Here is a 20,605-nt window from a genome sequence, read left to right on the forward strand (position 1 = left end):
TCACTATTTTGTATTCACAATTGCTATTTAGGCTGCATACACACTGCAGAAATAACCCCATTTGACACCGCTTTGGCAACCATGGCTCAATACTATGAAATCCTAGGATTTGTTATGGTACCAGAGCTCTCTGAGAAAGAACGTGAAGTATCTCACAAAACCACAAATCCTAGAATTCAATATCATTAAGACCTGGCACTTAAAGTGGTGTCAAATTGCATTATTTCTGCAGTGCGGATAGGACTGATGTTTCCATCAGTGTTGAGAGAGGCGATCAGGGCAGGAGAAGTAAAGCAAGGTAAATATATCCATCTCTCTAAGCTGTTGCTTATAGGGTTTGGCTTCCAGATCTTTGGCCATCTGGACACACTCCAGCTTCTCCACATCTTTCTTGAATTGTGGTGCCCAGAACTGGACACAGTATTCCTGGTGAAGTTTAACCAAAGCAGAATAGAGTGGCACTATGACTTACCTAGATCTGCATACCATTCTCCTGTTGATCCCATCTTGAACTGAACTGGCTTTTTTGGCTGCTACATCACACTGTTGAGTCATGCTTTTCTTGAGGTCTCCTATGATTCCTTGATCTTTATCACAAGTACTCAAACCAGATGCCACTCATACTGTACATCTCCAAGCTAATGCTGGTCCAGAGGGCAAAGGTGGCTCCTAATTTCCCTGGTTGCACAAGAGTCGCTGGAGACTCCTGGGTACCACTATGCCTTCTGTCTTTGATAGGATGCAGGAGCATAGTCTGGGATGCATCCATTGAAAAAAGAGCAGATGTCTAACCTGGGCAGAAAGCAAAGGTTATTTCTTCCATCCTGTAAGGACAACTGGACAGTATTTGGCTTCATCTTTGAGACCAATAAATGGCTGGAAGATGGGGCAGAGCTGAATCCAGGAGCAGCTATTTTGCATCGAACAAAGTGCTTTTCTAGGCAAGTTTGTTGTATTGTTGTTAACTGCCCTCAAGTCAACACCGACTCATGTGTGTGAGATTTCTGCAAGACGCCATGTCCTCTGCTGTCCTGCTCAGGTCCTGTAGGCTCAAGCCAGTGGCCTTCCTGATGGTGTCTAAACCATGTTTAGATGTGATTTTCCTCTCTTTTTGCTTCTCTCCAACTTTCCTAGCCTTATTGTTGTTTCCAGTGAGTCATGGCTTCTCATGATGTGACCGAAGTACAACATTCTCAGTTTAGTCAGCTTGACTTCCAGGGAGAGTTCAGGCTTAATCTGCTCAAGGACCCATTTGTTTGTCTTCTTGGTTGTCCACAGTATCCTCAGCACTCTTCTCCAGCACCACATCTCCAATATGTTTATTTTCTTTCTGTCTGTTTTCTTTACTGTCCAGCAATCTATCCATACATGGTGATGGGGAATCCAGTGGCTTGGACGATCATCACTTTAGTTATATCTTTGCATTTTAACATCTTGTCTAGTTCATTCACACCTGCCCTTCCCATTCCTAGTCTCCTTCTGATTTCCTGACTGCAGTCAAAACTACAAATGTGTAAGACACCAAGAAGATTCTGGCCATAAGGGCCTGCATCTCAAATGTAGTTGTGACTTCCTAGGTATTCCTGAATGAACTCTCCAAATCTATGTTAACAGCTGGCAGCCACAGAGAGTGACAGAGATATGTTCTATTGGTGATTGGGATGCATCAGGATGACACTTCCAGTCCCCTCCTGCCTGCAATCTGTGCAGCACTAAGGAATTGCAAGAGGAATCCTGATTCTGATTGATGCAAGAGGGGACTGGAAATGTCATCTTGCTAAGCCCTGATCTCCAGCAGAACAGATCTCCATTGCTTGGTGTGGTTTTTGATGTTTAAGGTAGGTTGGGAGGGAGGGGGTATTTTCTGATTGTAGTACAATTGCAAACATGAATACTCAAAAGTTACAAATGTGTAAATCTAGATTATGCATTTGTAACTGCTTAAGCGGGTACTAGCCCATAACTGCAATGCCATCAAAAGTCATTGTTCCACACACACCAATGGAGAGAGTGAAAAAATCAAAACGAAAGAACGTTAATTACAATCTGCTTTGTGGCCACAATGAAAGCGATGATGAAGCAGCTGCTGATGATTTTCTACAGCTGAATTTCCATCCCAGCCATCGCATTAAGGCCCATCCACAATGTCTGCTACAGACCGGAGGATCAAAGCGAGCCACACGTCAAGAGCAGGCAGCCGTTGCTCAAGAATTAGCCCAGCGATTCCTCTGGGTCTGATATGGCAAAGTGATCCCACTTCCTCATCACTTATTTAAAAAGCAAATAACCCAGGAGATCAACAAACTAACAGCTTGCTGGGAGCGTGAGAAGCTGGGACGTGGGTGGGATGGAGGAACTGCAGAGACACGCACTTCACAGCTCTGTGGCTTCCTTGCCTGAATGTGTGTGTGTCTCTCTCTCTGTGTGTGTGATGTGTGAAGGAATTAACAAGAGAGCTCATAGGAAACTGGTTCCTGTGCTAGTCAAGCTATGTGAAGTAGAGGGAATATAATCTAAAAGTGCTGTGTGTGTGTGTGTGTGTGCTGTTATGTGCCTTCAGGTCATTTCTGACTTATGGCAACCCTATCGTGGGAATTTCTCATGTGGTTTTCTGGGGCTGAGAGTCTGGGGCTGACAATGTGTTTTCATGGCTCTCAAACAGACAAACACACTATACACATACACACGTGCGCGCACACACGTGCGCACTCAGATATAGTATCTATACCTATATATTTGAAATGTATTGAAGTGAAAATACGAGGGAGGAACATCAACCATCTAAGAAATGCAGATGACACCATACTACTTGCACAAAACATCACAGACTTGATACAGTTATTAAGGAACATCAAAGATGAAAATGCAAAGGCTTGTTGTTGAAAGCAAACAAAATAAAAATAATGATCACAGAGGATCTACATAAATTCAATCTAGATAATGAGGAGGTTGAAATAGTTAAAGAGTTCCCATACCTTGGAGTAAACATTGATGAGAACGGGGACTGCGGTCAAGAAATCAGAAGACTAGGAATGGGAAGCGCAGTGACACATACTTCATGGCTCTGAAGTGCTCTGTGCGTGTGAACACAAAAGTTAGAACCGTCCAATCCATTGTATTCCTCATTATCTTATGTGGATGCAAAAGGTGGACAGTGAAGAAAGAGGTTAAGAAGAAAATCAATTCATTGGAGATGTGGTGCTGGAGAGGAATGCTGTGGATACCTTGGATGGCCAAGAAAACAAACACTGGGTTCAAGAACAGATCAAGTCTGAAATCTCCCTGGAAGCCAATATGATGAAACCAAGGCTGTCGAACTTTGGCCATATCATGAGAAGGCAAAACTCAGTAGAAAAGACAATAATGCTAGGAAAGGTAGAAGGTAGCAGAAAGAGAAGAAAACTACATGACATAGACTTAATCAGAAAGGTTTACAGGAGCTAAGCAAATCAGTGGAGGATAGGAGTCTTGGAGGTGTCTCACTCACATGGTCATCATGAGTTGGAGTCAACTCAAGGGCAGTTTACAACATCAACAAACATATATATGTGTGTGTGTGTGTGTGTGTATATACTATATATACAAACGTATATATGCACAACCCCCGTCCAAAACCAGCAATTACTGCATAGAAATATTTTATGCACAAAAAAGCCCTCCTGCATTTTTGTGCAGAATAAAGTCCAAATTGTGACCATCATTCCCATCATCTAGGATTTTCATCAAGGGTTTTTCAACACCCGGGAAACCCATTTTTAAAAAAACATTCTCCCCATTCCTCAGCTGCATGGCAACATCCTGAGAAAGAAATGCTGGTCAACAGTACATAAGACAGTAAAGCCACTGGTTGACTGTCACAGTCACAGTCTCTCAGCCACATAGGATGGCAAGGGCAAAACCCTCCAAAGAAATGGGCCAAGAAAACCCTGTGAAAGGTTTGCCTTAGGGTCTCCATAAGTTGGAAATGACTTGACGGCACACAACAACAACAAAGAAAGAATTGGAAAGCTCATCTTATCTACTCAAGACTTTCCTAGTTCCCTTCTTTTGGCTTTTGCTTCTGAATTGAACTGAATCCAAACTGCCATAAAGCGCTTGCTATTGGAGTTAACCAGGCCATGTTGGTTGGGTCACTTCTGACAGCCAATGTCTCTTTCATTATTGTGGTCCTCCAGGAATGCCCCGCTTGCTTGGGGCAAGGGAGGTTTTCCATACATTTTTAATGCTACGCCGAGGTGTCATTTTTGAAATTGCAAGCAGAATTTGACTCAGCGCTTTTCAGGTTCCCGTTTGCCTGCAGGCATGGGACCCAACCATTTCTATTTTGTGAGACAGACCTACATTGACCTGTTAAACTTGCTCAATGAAGACTTGAATTCTTCGCCCCGAGGGGGGGGGTATTTAACATGGAAGACGTGATGGCTATGAAACGGAAGTAAATAATTAGGTTCTTGGTGCTTTGTGTAGCCAGCGTGGCGTAGTGGTTTGTGCATCGGACTACGACTCTGGAGATCAGAGTTCGAATCACGCCTTGGTCATGGTAACCCATTGGTTGACCTCGCTTGAGTCGCACACTCTCAGAGCCAGAAAACTCCACGATAAGGTTGCCATAAGTGAAAAAAGACTTGAAGACATACAACAAGAGCAGCTTTGTGTCCATTTTTAGTGTTGTCTGTTGGCAATAGCAAGAGTAGTACAGTGGGTCCTTGTTATCCGCTGGGGTTTGGTTCCAGGATCCCCTGTGGATAACAAAATCTGTGGATGCTCAAATCCCATTAAATGGTACAGCAAAATGGTATCCCTTATATAAAAGGGAAAATCAAGCTTTGCTATTTGCTCTCCCCCCCCCCCACACACACTATTTTCAAGCCATGGATGCTTGAATCCACGGATAAAAAAATCCATGGATAAGGAAGGCTGACTATAATATATTGTAGGAAGAAATATCTTCAGTGTACCCCTTTCCCTAGCTACTCCCTCAGTGGAGACCTGTGGGCAAAAGAAGTTGGCATCCATCTTGATCAGAAGCACCGTCCATTGTAAGTATCTAGGAAACTGTGCAATCTTATGTGCAATCTATTTCCTTTCTCTGTTTCTGTGGATGCTGGCGTCCCATTCATTAAACGGATTGCACACGTGTCTTTTATTTCCTTTTCCCTAATGAGAATCACTGTTGCCCATGATGTATCTTGAATTGTAATTTGGCTGGAAAGATAATGCACCTGCCTGGGAAAATATGACATAGTAATTACTAACAGGGTTTTTTCCTCTCTCTCCGTTAAATACAATAACATTAATTAGTTCATATGGGGCCTGAGACTCCCCCTCTGCTCTGGATGCCGGGGTAATGATTGTATTTAGTTACATGTTAAATGAAGAAATTGCGTCTCCAATTGTTTGTAAATGCCTGTCTGCAGCAAGCGAAATGCTGAGGGAAGGCTTCTGTTGTTGTTGTTGTTGTTGTTGTTATAATTTGTTTGTTTGTTTTCCTCCCAGGGAATCTAAACCGTGATTTTTGTCTCCTTGCAATATGACGTTAAAAAAGATAAAAATCAAAGAATTTAGAGCCAGCTGGAAAACGAATGGCCTCCGTCTTGATGGTTAGTCCGGACTAGAGCGGATCCGTTGGATCAACGGATCTTGGGTGGCAAGACAACACATAGGTAAATCCCACTGATTTAATAAGTCTACTCTAGTAGCAATATTATATTATTATCATCAGTATTATACTAAGAGCCAGTGGTTTGAGTGTTGGACTAGGACTCTGGGTTCGATTCTCAGTTTGACAATGAAATACACTGGGAGACCTTGGGCAAGTCCCTTGCTCTCAGTCTCAGGGTAAGGCAATGGCAAGTCTCTTCTGAACTCATCTTGCCAAGAAAACTCCATGAAAGGGTCACAATAATTAAAATTTACATACAATCCCATATTCCCAATCCCACTGTACCCTTATAACATCAATTAAACCTTAACAATTTAAAACCATACATTAAAAACAACATCACTATCAACATTAACAATCAGGCAATTAACTATAGCAACTTCAAAGACATAAGAGGGTTCAGGTTGGTCAGAAATGACTTAAAAGCACATAGCAACAACAATTATACTACTCACAAATATTGTACTGGGATGGACCTTGGGCACCTTCTTTCTGGCCTCAGAGGGATTGACTCATACCAGTAGCAGTGGTACCATCTAACAAAGTGGGGAACATGTGTGTAGACAGCTGCCTGACATTACTACGGAGTGTGGCTATAACAGGGAGAATCCATAGCAGCTCCAAGGCCAGAATACTCTAGGATCAGCCTGGAGTATTCTGTCTGGTGTAGATGAGTCCTTTGTCTCAAATGTGCTGCAGGATCTTGTGGATATGAATACAGACCAACATGGCTATGTGTTTTTTTTAAATACAGCTATGCAGAGAAGATGCAGTGCTGGCTGGCATCCTTTTAGTGAGCCGACAGTCCAGAGTGTGGTGCAGCAGCTAAAAAAGTCAATGCAATTCTAGGCTGCATTAGTAGGAGTGTAGTGTTTAGACTTGGGGAAGTAGCAGTACTCTTCTGCTTTGGTCAGGACTCTTCTGGAATGCTATAACCAGTACTGGATATCGCAATGCAAAAAGGGATGTTGAAAAGCTAGAGCATGTCCAGAGGACAGGGAACCAAAACGGTGAAAGGTCTGGAAACAATAAAGCCCTATAAGGAGCAGCGTAGGGAGCTGGGTATGTTTAGCCTGGGTAAGAGAAGGTTAAGAGGTGATACACTGGCCCTGTTTAAATATTTGAGGAGATGGCACATTGAGGATGGAGGAAGTTTGTTTTCTGGTTCTCCAGTTTCTTTGGCCATTTGAAACTGGGTTTCTGAAGGGCAAATGCATGTCTCTTTTGGCTCTGTTCCATCCAACCTGATTTGGTTTCTACTGAAGATGCAATGTTGTTTGTGTGTTATGTGTATGTGTTGCTTTCTCCCACCCCTCTCCAATCACCGTTCTGCTTGGAAGACTTGTTCCACTGTGATGAACAGGGAAAAAAAGATCTTGATTTATGTACTCTAGAAGGAGTCCTTTGCTTACCAAATGTAATTAGCTGAAGCAGTGCATCTCCTTTCTCATGCTATGCATGCAGAGAAATCATCAGATGACTCATAAACTAAAGGGCCTTTATTTAGTGAAGCAAATAAATTTCCAAATAACATTACCAAGAGGGCCAGGTTTTGAAGATACAAAAACTCTTGCAGATTTTTTGCTCCCCTGCTCCCTCTTCACCATAGTCTTCCTATGGCCAGAATCCTGTTACATCTTTGGAGTTGTATAACTGACCAGATGCATCAGGGTTTGTAGGTAAGGAGGTCTCAGAGACTGTTCCAGGAGTATAGCTATTGGGGAAAACCGAAAGAGCATTGCCCACTTCCAAGAAAAATTCTGCCTCCCCAATGGAATTTTCCTTCAGTCCTCAAATTTTTAGCATCACAGCAATTTAAAACCTCAGAATAGAGACAGAGTTTAGGCATCTAAAGAAAAAGGAGTGGGCGAAGGCACCAAGAGGATGCAAACACAGAAAATGTAAGAGTTTTGAGGTGTGCATTATTTTTTAGTGTCTCACTCTGCAAATCCAAAGATATAGCCATGCTAGACTGCAAAATCAGTATGTAAAGAGATCTTGTAGCAACTTTGAGACTAACTGAAAGAAGTTGGAAGCATGAGCTTTTGTAGATTTAAGGGGCCTGAACAGACAGGCCCAAATAAAGCTGCTTCAGGTCACTTTGAAGGTATGATGTTTAAATGATGCATGCGTCCTAAGAGGTCCTAAGGACTGGAGCGTAGCTTTGACGCAGCTTCTGGTCTCTTAAGATGTGTATGTCATTTAAAGAATATGCCTCCAAAGTGACCTGAAGCAGCTTTATTTTGGCCTGTCTGTTTGGGCCCTTAAGTCTACTTCCTCAGTTTGGACCAAATGCATGTGAGTATGTAGTAAACTTATGAAAGCTCATGCTGCCAACTTCTTTCTTTCAGTTAGTTTCAAAGGTGCTACAAGATCTCTTTACATACTCACTCTGCGATGTTAGAAATTTGGAGACTGAAGGGAAATTTAATTAGGAGGGCAGGATTCATATTTGCGGGGACAAATAAGGTAGTACCCTCCTCCAGAGACTTCTTCATGCCCTCCTCCCAGGATGCACAATACATCATAATGGTGGACAAACATAGATCCACCTCCCATCCCATCACTCAAGATGTCTTGTCAGAGTTCTACCTGAATCCCAAGATATTTCCTTAGCAGTGAAAGGTCCACCAGTACGTGAACCATCTTAGTATCTCTTGGCAGGGAAATCCACAACCTCAAAGCAACCACCGAGAAGACCTTCTCTTATGCTCCATCCAAAAATACTCCCAAAGATGGAAGGATCAAGAGAAGGTCTCCCCATAGAGACTTCTAAACTTGACCAAGCTTGCATTGGAGACCACAGTCATTCAGATAGAGAGGACCCTTATCGTGCCCTGCTTTATAAATCATAATCAGAAATTTTGAACTGTTCCTGGAAAGGGAATGGTAGCCACACTTGTTTTCACTTCCTCTGATACCATGATTTAATGACAGCCATTTTGCAAGAAACTTGAAGCTCGATCCTGTAGCATCCAAATTTGCGGTGTCCAAACTCAAACCTTTCTTCCAATTTCTCCTTTTTTTAATATGAAAGACATTGGTGTCAGTTACAATTCATGTTACTCTCCGGCCGCCATCGCTCCTTTCAAATTTCTCCAAAGAACATCATCTTTTACCTACAATCTGCTAACTAGCCAGCAAGTTGACATTTGCAGAGCCAAAATGCAGCGCATAAAACACCACCAATCACATTTTAGCCAGAGCGAGACAGTGGGAGATCAATAAAACAATTTTCAACTATTAGAATGGAGTGCTTGGAAGTAGCTATTAGTGAGCTTTTTCTGCTGTTTAGAGGAAAATCCTTACCTTTCCTTCAAACACTGTCATCTGTTTTGGCCATTACCTGTCCTAAGAGAGTTTCTCCCTTTTTGGAAAGCATTGCACTTTTTTTCCTGGCTTGAATGTCACAAATCATTGCGCTAGTCTGGTTAAGCATTGCCTTTCTATTGACAGATACCAAATAGACCTGCTGTTCAGCATGGGAAACAGGGATGCCATGATTCTTTGTGTGCGGAGAACTGGATCCGGCCAAATCAGACCCAATCCTAGCAGACCTGAGGTCACTCCAGGGTTTCTGGGAAATCCCAGGATTTTTCTTGGCTTTGGAGCAGAGCTGGATTAAGGGCAAAAAAAACCCCACAGACCCTCCCCAGATGTAGCCGTATGGCATAAGAACTGCCAGCACAAGCTTCATGGTGAGTATGATGTTTTCACAAGTGTAAAGCCATTAGTCAGCTTCCCTAAAACCCTTCCTTTTTCCTCTCTTTTCTTGCAAATCGAATAGGCAACTGGAACAGCAGTGAGGGAAATCCTTGCATCCATCACTTTATTTATACCCCACATTTTCTCCAAACTGGGACTCAAGCCAATTTGCAGTGGCATCATTAGGGGGGTGCAGGGAGTGCAGACATTACTGGGTGACATCCCAAAAGAGGGGTGATACTTGCTCAAGCCCTCTTTCTGTTGCACCTCTCTAGGTTGTCCAGCATGAGGAAGAGGGATGCTGTGTTTCATGGCTTGCGGACAACTAGATCAGGCCAAATTGGACCGAATCCAGCAACCCATATACCAAAAGAACCTGAGGTCATTCCAGGGCTTCTGAGAAACACTAGGATTTTTTTCTGACAAAGTTGGGTTAAGGGCAAAAAACCCCACCTCTCCTCCCCAAATGTAGCTGTATGTCATCAGGATTGCCAGCACTAGCTTTGGGGTGAGTACGGCATTTTTCACCGGTGTAGACAAGTCCTTGGAGTAAGCATGGCATAGTGGTTTCGGTGTTGGACTATTATTTTGGTGACTAGGATTCGACTCTCCACTCAGCAATGAAACCCACATGCTCTCAGCCTCAGGGGAAGGCAAAGGCAACCTCCTCTGAACAAATCTTGCCAAGGAAACCCCATGATAGGTTCACCTTAGGGTCGCCATAAGTCAGAAATAGCTGAAGGCACAAAGCAAGAAGAAAGACAAGCCCTTAGTCACCTTTCCTGAACACTTTCCTTTTCTCTCTCTTTTCTTGCATATTGAAAAGGCAACTGGATCAGCAGCAAGGGGTATCCTTGCATCCATCACTTTATTTATACCCCACCTTTCCCCAAACTGGGACTCAAGGCAGCTTGGAAAGTAAAGATAATTGCAATGAAAATGCACATGGTTAAGCCATACAAAAAGATGAGAGTTGAGCTTTATTAAATCACAGCCACTGAAAGTATTATTTTCACACGAAGAGTAAAAGTGACACAGCACTATAGAAACATATTTTCTTGTAAAAAAATTAATCCATTCCTAAAAGCTTACTGGAATTTTAAAAAAAGTTTTCACCTGCTGTCAAAAAAGTATTGGAGGACGGTTGAATCCCACTGCCTTTTCCATTCCAGGAAGCCTTTTCGCATATGCCAAACTTGATATTTAATAAAGCAATATGGATATTAATCTTGTTCCGCACGCCATACTTCCTAAATGCCAAGTTGCATGATTATTTCTGAGATAACTAGTTGGATTCTTTCCTTTTTTTTTCCCTTTCTGTGCAGGTTGGCAAAATTCAATAGGTGTTTAAAATGAAGGTAAATGTCTTGAATGCTAAAATCACCGTTTCATGAAGTCTTAATGAGCCCATTACTTATGGAAGCATTGAGGAGAGAGCAAACCAGAGGAGAGGAGAAAGAAAGAAAAGAAGAAAGATTTTCCAGGAACCAGATGTATGCTGCTCTCTCCAGGGTAAAATCTAAGCCCTGAAAGAGTTTGTTTGCAAGCCGTGTTGGGGGGGGGGGGGGGGAAACAAAAGTGGAGAAGTTTGCTTTCATAGCCTTTTTGTTCTCCCTCCCTTTCTTTCTTTTTCAGACCCTTTTTCATTTTCTCATTCTTGAACTACACCTTTTCAGCTAACCTATGGAGCCAGCGTGACATTGTGGTTCGAGCGTTGGATGACGCTGGAGACCAGGGTTCAATTCCCAGGTTGACCATGAAACCCACTGGCTGATCTTGGGCAAGTCACACTCTCTCAGCCTCAGGGGAAGGCAAGGGCACATTTCCTCTGAACAAATCTTGCCAAGAAAACCCTGTGATAGGATAGTTTTAGGGTCTCCATAAGTCTGTAATGACTTGAAGGCAAACAACAACAACAACAACAACAGACCACAATACTGTCAATGTACTACATCTTTGTCCAACGCAGTATGTCTGCATTCAGTTCAAGGTTTTGCAAATGGAGTTGAACAGGAAGGCATACTGATACATATTGTGCTTGGATGTGGATTGTCCATGAATGCGCACACTTATTTGGTTGTGCATTCAATTGCACATTAGACTGGGATCCTGCCTCAAAGGCTATGACTTGTACCTTTGTGATGTCCTACTCTATCTCTGACAAGAGATGAAACCCTTTGAGTGGATTGCAATGATGCTTATCTGGGAGTACTGTGTCATGTCCCGTTGTGTGATGTGAGCTGTTGTTCTCCGAAGATGCCATCCACAGATGCTGGCGAAACGTCAGGAATAAACTCTTCTAGAACATGGCCACAGAGCCCCCAAAACCTGCAAGAAACTACAATACAGTGGTACCCCGGGATACGAAATACCCACGTTACGAAATTTCCGGGATACGAAAAAATCCCATAGGAAATAACTGTTCCGGGTTACGAAGGTTTTTTCGGGTTACGAAAAATTTTTTGGTGCTTTTCGGCGCTATTTCACACGAAATCGCGGCTTTCCCCCATTAGCGCCTATGGGTTTTCGGCTTGCGAAGGCTTTTCGGGTTACGAAAGCGGCAGCGGAACGAATTAATTTCGTAACCCGAGGGAGCACTGTATGTAGGTTTGTTGTTGCTGCTGCTGCTGAAGCTGTTATTAATATCCCACCTTTTCACAACCCATATAATTAACAATTCAGGGACCACAAAAGTAATTCATCTCTTAAAAACCTCTTTAAAACACTGGTTTTAACCAGTGTTATAATACGTGTACTGTACCAGGAAGCCATTGTTTCTGTTCAATCGACTGTTGATGGATTGCAGTTTGTGGATATGTTCTAATTCAGTGGTTTCTCTTTCCAATCTTCCTTTGTACTTTTGTAGTTGTGGTGGTGGCTCAAGGACCACTATCTTGAGGTCAGAGATAGGATGCCCAGGAAGACTGAAATGTTCTGCAAGAGGTTTTATGTATTTCCATTCCTAAAATCTGATTTATATTCATTTATCATTTGGCTTAGGGACTGGCCAGTTTGCCCCATGCAGCACGCTGAAGGGCATTGCTGACAGAGGATAGCATGTATCACAAACTATGCAGTTAGCTTTAGCAAGGCTCAATATAAGCCCTTCCATGAGACTGGACTGATATCAGTGCCTGCACATTATGGTGACAAGTTCGCTAGGATCCGTCCATCTGGTCACAGACACCAGATCCATAAAGCCATCTCTCCCTAAGAATGACAGATTTCTGATTCAAGATACTTGTCTGAATCCTACTGCTAGTCCCAACTTGAATAGATCTGCTGGATCAATGGGGTGGACTATTGAGTTGACTCTCTATTCAACAAATGATTGAATGGGTCTACTCTATTTAAGTCTAGTCAGTAAGATTCTATTCATTTTTGGTTTGAATTCAGAGGCAGAGGCAGCATATTCCTCCTCGAGCAATCATTGCAAAAATGCATTTTGTACTCTGCAAACATTTCATTTGATGTTCATCTTACCTGCCCTCCTTAGTCACATATTCTGAATTTGAGCACACTATTTGATCACTCAGATCAGTAATATTTGTGCTTCATGGTGTCTTTTTCCGCAGTGGTTACTTGGTTAGCCCCCTTTTGCGTATTCAGTTTCATGAGATGAAACAATATAATATGGAGTGCACACAAAAGGGAGTGAAATCAGTCGGAGGAGAAAGAAGGTAAAAAGAATGTGCCAAAGACTGTCAAAACATTCCTCTCTGGTTTCAAACGGCGCAGAGGCGAACAGGTTGGACTTCTTACCATTCTTAAATAATCCTTCTTGTTTTAGTAGCGTATCCCAAAAAGCCTGAAGGCTCAGTCGCAAGTCCCCTGTGGAGGAACCTGGGAAATGATGCATATTTATTAGTGCAAAGGATCAATGCTATGGAGGGTTATATCGCTGGTGAGCAATTCAACTCAAGAAAGTAGCCTTGTCTATAAATCTTGGGTCTCATTTTCACAGTGACAGCTGCTGAAGCCAAGGATTGTCCATCCACTGAATGATGCTCCTTGGGGAACTTCCCTGAGAGCAATTGCTTCTTGCATAGCAGCCTTATAGCTCTCAGCTTGAAATGAAAGCATTGCAATTAATTTGATGCCCACCACTTATTATTATTTTTTATCAATGCTTTTAACATCTATTATTTTAATCGTTATACCATCAATAACATTAGCAGCTTGATCAGGATTGCCTTTTCATGTTATTTTAATAATGCATCGCTCCTTGGGAAGGGGTTGGGGCCATTTTCACTCTTTCAATTGATTTCTTTTTTTTTTCCCTTAAAAAATTAAATGCTACACATCGCTAATGAATGGCTAATGATTACCATAACAAATCTGCGTTAGAAAAATCATTCAAACACAATGTTAATGAATCCGTTTTTCATAATGTTAATGAATTCGCTCCAACAACAGCAGCCGAAACCTTGTTGGTCAATCCCATCTAGTGTAGACTCCTTGAATTGATTGTTAAATGGCAAGTTAACATGTGGATAAGTCTCATTGATTCGGTGGCTCTTCTCTACTTGGGACTAATAATAGTATTTAGGCCATCATTGCAACAGCTCCGTTGGCTGACGGTCCATTTCCGAGCACAATTCTGGTTATCGGCTACAAAACCCAAGATGGCTCAGGTCCAGGTTATCTGAAGGACTATATTTTTCCATATGCATCATCCATGTCTTGCAATTTTCTAAGGAAGCTTTTCCTTCTGTCCCACCACAGACACAGGTACACATGGTAGGAATATAGGCCTTCTTGGTGGCTCCTCCCAGGCTCCAAAACTTATTACCTAGAGAGGTTAGACTTTCATCCTCCTTGCTATCCTTTGGTAGGCAAGTGAAGATGTTGTTTCTCTGAAGGCTGGTTGCTCAGGAGGAAACGGGCTCTCGTGATGTGTTGCATTGTCTATCTTGATTGTGTGCTTTTTAATAGTCATGCTTATTACAGGCTTTAATCCTATTATTAATTTAATTATACAGGCTGAGCATCCCTAATCCAAATATCTAAAATCCCAAATGTCCCCAAATAGGATACTTTTTGTTGTTCGCTGACCATGGCACCGCAAATGGAAAATTCCACATCTGACCTCCTGTGATGGGTTGTGGATGCTGAAGTCCTTGGAGTCATCCCCATTACCTTTTAAACCGGATCACAAATCACTTTGACCCATTTCAAACGACCATGGTTCCCACTTAATCCGAATATCTGAAGCGATTCCGAGAGGATGAGCCATGCTCCAGACCCATTTAACCTGCTTCTTTATGACACTGATTTTTTCCAGCTTCTTTTTCGATAAATAGATTCTGCGCAAGTGTGAACCACAGGTGGATTGGAATCGATTCAACCTTCCCCTTCGGCCGGCTGGAACTGAATCATTTTGAATTGATTCATTCGTGAATGGAAACCACAATTGGGTTATTTTGATGCCAAGAAATCACAGAAAATGCGATTGGGGCAAGTGTAGTGTAAACCATGATCTGATGTTGAATTGATCCATCGATTCGGATCGCACACAGGTTTATCTGTAAGTGAGAATGAGGCCCTTATTTATAAATTGGTGTAGTCAGCAACCCCAGATGCCCAGCAAGCATTCTTTGGGTTCCTTCTCTTCTAGAGAGACCACCAGCCCCTTGCTTCCACTTTTGAAGTGTTGACTCATGGCATTCCTGATCATTCATTTGCAAGGTGGAAGCAGGTGGCTGGTAGGCTTGCAAGAAGCAAGGGGACTCAAAGAAAGTTGGGACTTGCCATCACTTCTGCTCCTACCCTGGGACTGCTTCTCAGCCTGGTATATAAGAAACATAAAAAAATAAATATCTAGTAGGAACATAGGTCTTCTTGGTGGCTGCTCCCAGGATTTGGAACTCCCTTTCTAGAGAAGCTAGACTGGCACCATTCTTCCATAGAGAGGCAAGTGAAGACCTTTTTGTTTCAGCAGCTCTTTGAAGACTGAGGGCTCAGGCGGAAAGTGCCTTTCATGATGTCTATACCGGCTGGTTTTCTTTCTTTTTTCAAAACGCATGCTTTTAATTGCTTTGAATTCTGTTAGTAGTTCCATAATATTTTAACCTTTTGCATGATGTGAACTTACGTAAACCGAGTCCTAGATGGGTAGCTGCCATGTTGTAGACTTAATGCAGCTTGACGCTGCTTTAACTGTCGTGGCACCATTCTAGGGGATTCTGGGATTTGTAGTTCGTTGTGACGACAGATGGAGAATGCTAAATATCTCACCAAATTCCAGATCCCAGAATTCCAAAACCTTGAGCCATTTTGGCAGTTAAAAGTGGTGCCAGACTGCATTAGTTCCACAGGAAAAGTGGTGCTCCAAAATAGACATATCCTTGCTGATAATGATGAGCAACAGCACAATATTCTTTCTTGATTCATTCTTTAGCGCATGACAATCCTATTGCTATGAAATCAAATCTAATTCTTACACAGCCATAGAATGAGAGAGAGAAACTTTAAAATAAAATAAAATAAAACCAATCTGGAGATATTAAAATCAATATTTTAAAAAAGGAAAGCTTCAACCCAACAGCAGCAAAGAATGTCTTTGCTTAAAATGGGACTGTTTTGCAACCCACAATTTATTTGTCGGAGGCCCAGGATAGATGCAAAAAGCTATTGCAATCACCGGCAAGGAAAGTACAGTATTTAAACATGGGATGAAGTGTTTCTCTAACGGTTACTTCAATTAGATTTTAATTAGCCTGTGGTGTGAGACAGACAATGCTGCTAATGAAAACACATTGCCTTTTCTTTTGCCCGTTAACGGGGATTCTAAAATTCGTTAACTCTTGCATTCTCGGTGTAATTACTTGACGCGAATATGAAGGCCATTTGCGCATAATGAGTCGGAGGCTGTCGCCAAGCCCATCTCTTGTGTACATTAGTCTCCACTAATGAATTCGTTAAAGAATTGGCCCTGTGTAATTCTTTCCAACCTTAATTGAAGTTTTGGAGAAAATACAAATATCATTAAGGATCGCTGTGCCGGGTGCAAGTTCCGCCATAGGTTCTCCGAGGTTCGCATGGTTGCCGTTGCAGCTCTAATCCTGGAGCTTTAATTCACCGTCCGTCCCGACCACACACATATTAACTTTTAATAGCTCCTCCGTTTCAATAATTCATCTTGACACATTAAAAGCTTGCTAGGCGGGCTGCTTGGAGAGGATTTGTGACGGGAGGGGGATTTAGATTTTTGACAAGGCGGAGTGTGACAAACTCGCCACACTGCAGAAATGATTGTTGCCGAACACATTTGTACCGGCTTCCCTGGAGGAATAGAGGCTGGGCTTTCTTTAAAAAGCAAAACAATCGTGGCAATGCTCATTTGTGAGTTTTAGAGCTGGGAGCTACTTTTCAGAGAGCCAGCATGGCGTAGTAGTTTGAATCTCGGACTATGGAAACCAGGGTTCGATTCCCAGCTTGGCCATGAAACCCACTGGGTGACCTTAGGCAAGTCACACTCTCTCAGCTTCAGGGGAAGACAATGGCGAACCTCCTCTGAACAAATCGTGCCATGAAAACCCCATGATAGGTTTGCCTTAGAGTCACCAGAAGCCAGAAATGACTTGAAGGTGCACAGCAAGAACAACAAAAACAGCAGCAACAACAGTGTTATTTTTCAAGCTCTGATCCATACATGACCTGGACCAGCTAGGCTCAGAAATGGCCCAGTTGTTTGGCAGAGTGAGACAATGGCTGTTCCTTGGGTCCAGGCATGGCATTTACTATGCATAAAAGTAAAGAAAAAGAAGAATGTGCATCGTTGTGCAGATTGATCCCAAATTGCAAAAAGTCTTCTCTGTCCAGGGTTCTCCTCATCAGGGTTTCTTGACAATCAGAAAACTCATTTTTTTGGTCCCTTGTCTGAATATTTTTGAATAATCTGTCAGGGTCTGGACAGATGGGTGCTTTGCGCTGGCCTTGTCTCGAATTAGGGGTGTGCGAGGGCTGAGAGTTTACATGCTCAGCAACCCTACCACTCACTCTGGCTGCCATCATCGTGTGCGCCCATCCATATGGGGATGTGATGATGACATCCATGCAGCACAGCACCCAAACAGTGCCATGCCACACGGATGTCATCATCGCGCACAAGCATGCCAATGGCACCCTGCCAAGAGCGGGTTCTTTTTAGGCCTCCCAGAGGCTGTGGCATTTGGCTGCTGTGGTCTCCATACATTGCCCCTTTCTGCCAATCTGTCTAGCCCCTCAGTCCCTAATACAGGCTGTATCTTCACTGTAGCAATAATGCAGTTTGACACTACTTTAAGTGCAGTAGCTCTAGTCTATGTAATCCTGGATTTGTAATTTTACAAGATCTTTAGCCTTCTCTGCCAAAGAGTGTTGGCAGACTGTGATATGGAATCTCAGCCTTTGTTAAGAGTCCCTTCTGAAATGATAGTCATTTGTACACAGGTTTTATTTAATTAAAAGAAAAAAGCTATGCCAAGCGAAGCCTATGCAAGGTTCACCAAAGAACAAGAACAAAATGGCACCTTCTCCCCATTTCATATACATATACAGGTGAATGCTTGCAAGCTGCTGTTTAGAGCGTCTTGGACCACATCTGAGATCAGCAAAACACTTGTGGACTAGGACTGACAATCTGTGCTCTAACAGAAAAAATAGCTGGAGAGGGGATTAATTAATAAATTATTATTATTTTATTTGATGGCTTGATATCTATCTTTCTTCCAGAGCTGGAGCTGGTTACAAGATCATTAAACAGGTTCCAACTAAACCTAAAATGAGTTATATATATTAAAATACAAATTAAACCAATTCTGCTGTTAAAATACCAATTAAAAGAGGGTATAAACACCACACTAATATTAAGCAAGGAGTAAAATATTCACCGCATCCAATAAAACCCAAATTAAGCGATGCATATTAAAATACAAATGAAACCAATTATACTATTAAAACAGTTTCAAAACACCAGACTGATACTAAACGAGGAGTAAAATGTTTTAAAATGCAGCACATCCCTTTTGAAATTCCAGCCTGTATCAGGTAGGCAGTTCCTGAAGGTTTGATGAATAGAAAGGTTAGAAAAGTCTATTCAGAGAAGAGGATAGTCTCTTCTCTTCTGGCAAAGAGTTCCATAAACCAAGAAGGCCTTCTCTTGTGTCTGTGGGTGCATCAACACTGTAGAAATAATGCAGCTTGACACTACTTTAACTGCTCTGGATCCATTTTACAGAATCCTGGGATTTGTAGTGAATTTCCTCACTCAAATAAAATTGTACATCTCTATTTACGTTGCAGAAATGCAATGAGCCTCAGTTTGAGAATGGCAAAGACGTGCAGCTCAATACCAGCAACAGTGTTCCAATGCTCATCGAGTGCTTCCAAAGTGCGTCAGGTATTTCCAATGTATATTGGGCACATCCAATGTGCATTGGGCACTCGGGATGAGCACCAGAGATTTCTGATGTACACTGGGCACTTCTGATTTGTTCCAGACCGTTTTGATGCACATTGGACACTTCTAATGCACCTGAACACTTCTGATGTGCATTGGACACTTCTGATTTGCCCCAAAGCCTTCTAATGCACACTGGACACTTCTGATGTGTCTCAGTTCTGGACACTTCATATATATATATATGAAAAGAAAACTTCCTGTCCTTTACTTTGACTGTTTAATTTATATTCAGTAATATTACTGAAATCAGAAAATGACCTTCTATATAACTCTATTTAATTATCTAGATTACTGTCCTGGACACTTTTGATGTGCCTTGGTCACTTCTGATTTGCACCAGGCACTTCCGATGTACATTGGGCACTTGTGTGGCACTGGTACTTCCTTGCAGGTATTTGGATGTGCATTGTGTGTCCATTGCTCATCAGAGTAATGGTGCACCAGTCACTAGCATTGTGTAATGGACCCCTGTACCAGGAAACATCATGGCAGCCCCTAGGTGAACACTGACATTATGAAACTACTCAATTCTGTTCCTGGCACACATAGGTCCACTTAGGAAGATAAAAGTTCCATGCTGAATTCCAGCCAAAATGTGTGAACAGTACTGGTTCAGAAGCATGAAGTATAGCAGGGTTAAAACTGCAGTTGAAGCCTAGACGCTGTCCTGTCTAGATAAATGTTGAAAACTCAATTGATAAATTAGTTCATTGTATTGATTGCTTTCTCTTCCCATTTGTTCTTCAGGCTGTTGCTTGTCACTGATTTCCAGCTATTCTAGCAGGATCGCTTGGCTTGGGGAAAGAAGCCAAAGGCTTGGCATGAAAACGTTGACTTTTTAATGCCTTTCCAGATGTGCTTATGGTGTGGCTAAAACTATATGTGGCTTAGAGGTGCAAATGTGTATATATTTTCAAATGCTCTAGCACATAGGTTCTCAGCTTTGGTTTAGGACTTCAGTTTCTGGAATCCCTGGCTATTGGTTATTCTTGCTGGGGCTTCTGGAAGCTGGGATGCATATCTTGGCTTATTTCATTATTGCATGGAAGAATAAAATATTTTCCAAAGCTATGGTCTGCCAGACAAGATTATGTACAATTTTTGATGATTTAAAAATAACTTTTGGGGTACACACTTCTAACTACTGCTAACTACTATTGAAAGAACTAGAATACAAACCAGTGGATTCAAATGACAAATGAATAGATTTTACTTAAACATTAGGAAGCATTTCCTGATTATAAGAGCTGTTTGACAATAGAATAAACCGCCTTGGATGGTGGTGGACTCGCCTTTGTAAATCTTTAAACAGAGGTTGGATGGCCATCTCTTGGAACGAAGTGTTTTTGTTGTGACTTTCTGCATGACAAAAGGTTGGAGTAGATGGCTCTTGTGGTCCATTTCAGCTTGATGACTGTATAGGAAACATTCATAGAATTGAAAACAATCCCTGTATGTTAGTTGCTGCATAATGGGACAATAAGCAAGATGCACAACTGATTGCACATTATTATTATTATTATTATTATTATTATTATTATTATCCTTTATTTATAAAGCGCTGTAAATTTACACAGCGCTGTACATACAATATTTAATTAGACAGTTCCCTGCCCGCAGGCTTACAATCTAAAAAGACACGACACAAAAGGAGAAGGGAGAGGTGGTGGGGAAGGGCATGAAGTCCAGCAGTTCTTCTCTACCTCTGAGGCCAGGACCAAGGCAGATGGAATGGAGGAAGGGCTTGGGTTCTTAATGGATGGTCAAAAGGAGAAGGGAATGACAGTAGGGAA

The sequence above is a fragment of the Sceloporus undulatus genome, chromosome 6, assembly GCF_019175285.1.
Source record: "Sceloporus undulatus isolate JIND9_A2432 ecotype Alabama chromosome 6, SceUnd_v1.1, whole genome shotgun sequence".
Taxonomy (NCBI): Eukaryota; Metazoa; Chordata; class Lepidosauria; order Squamata; family Phrynosomatidae; genus Sceloporus; species Sceloporus undulatus.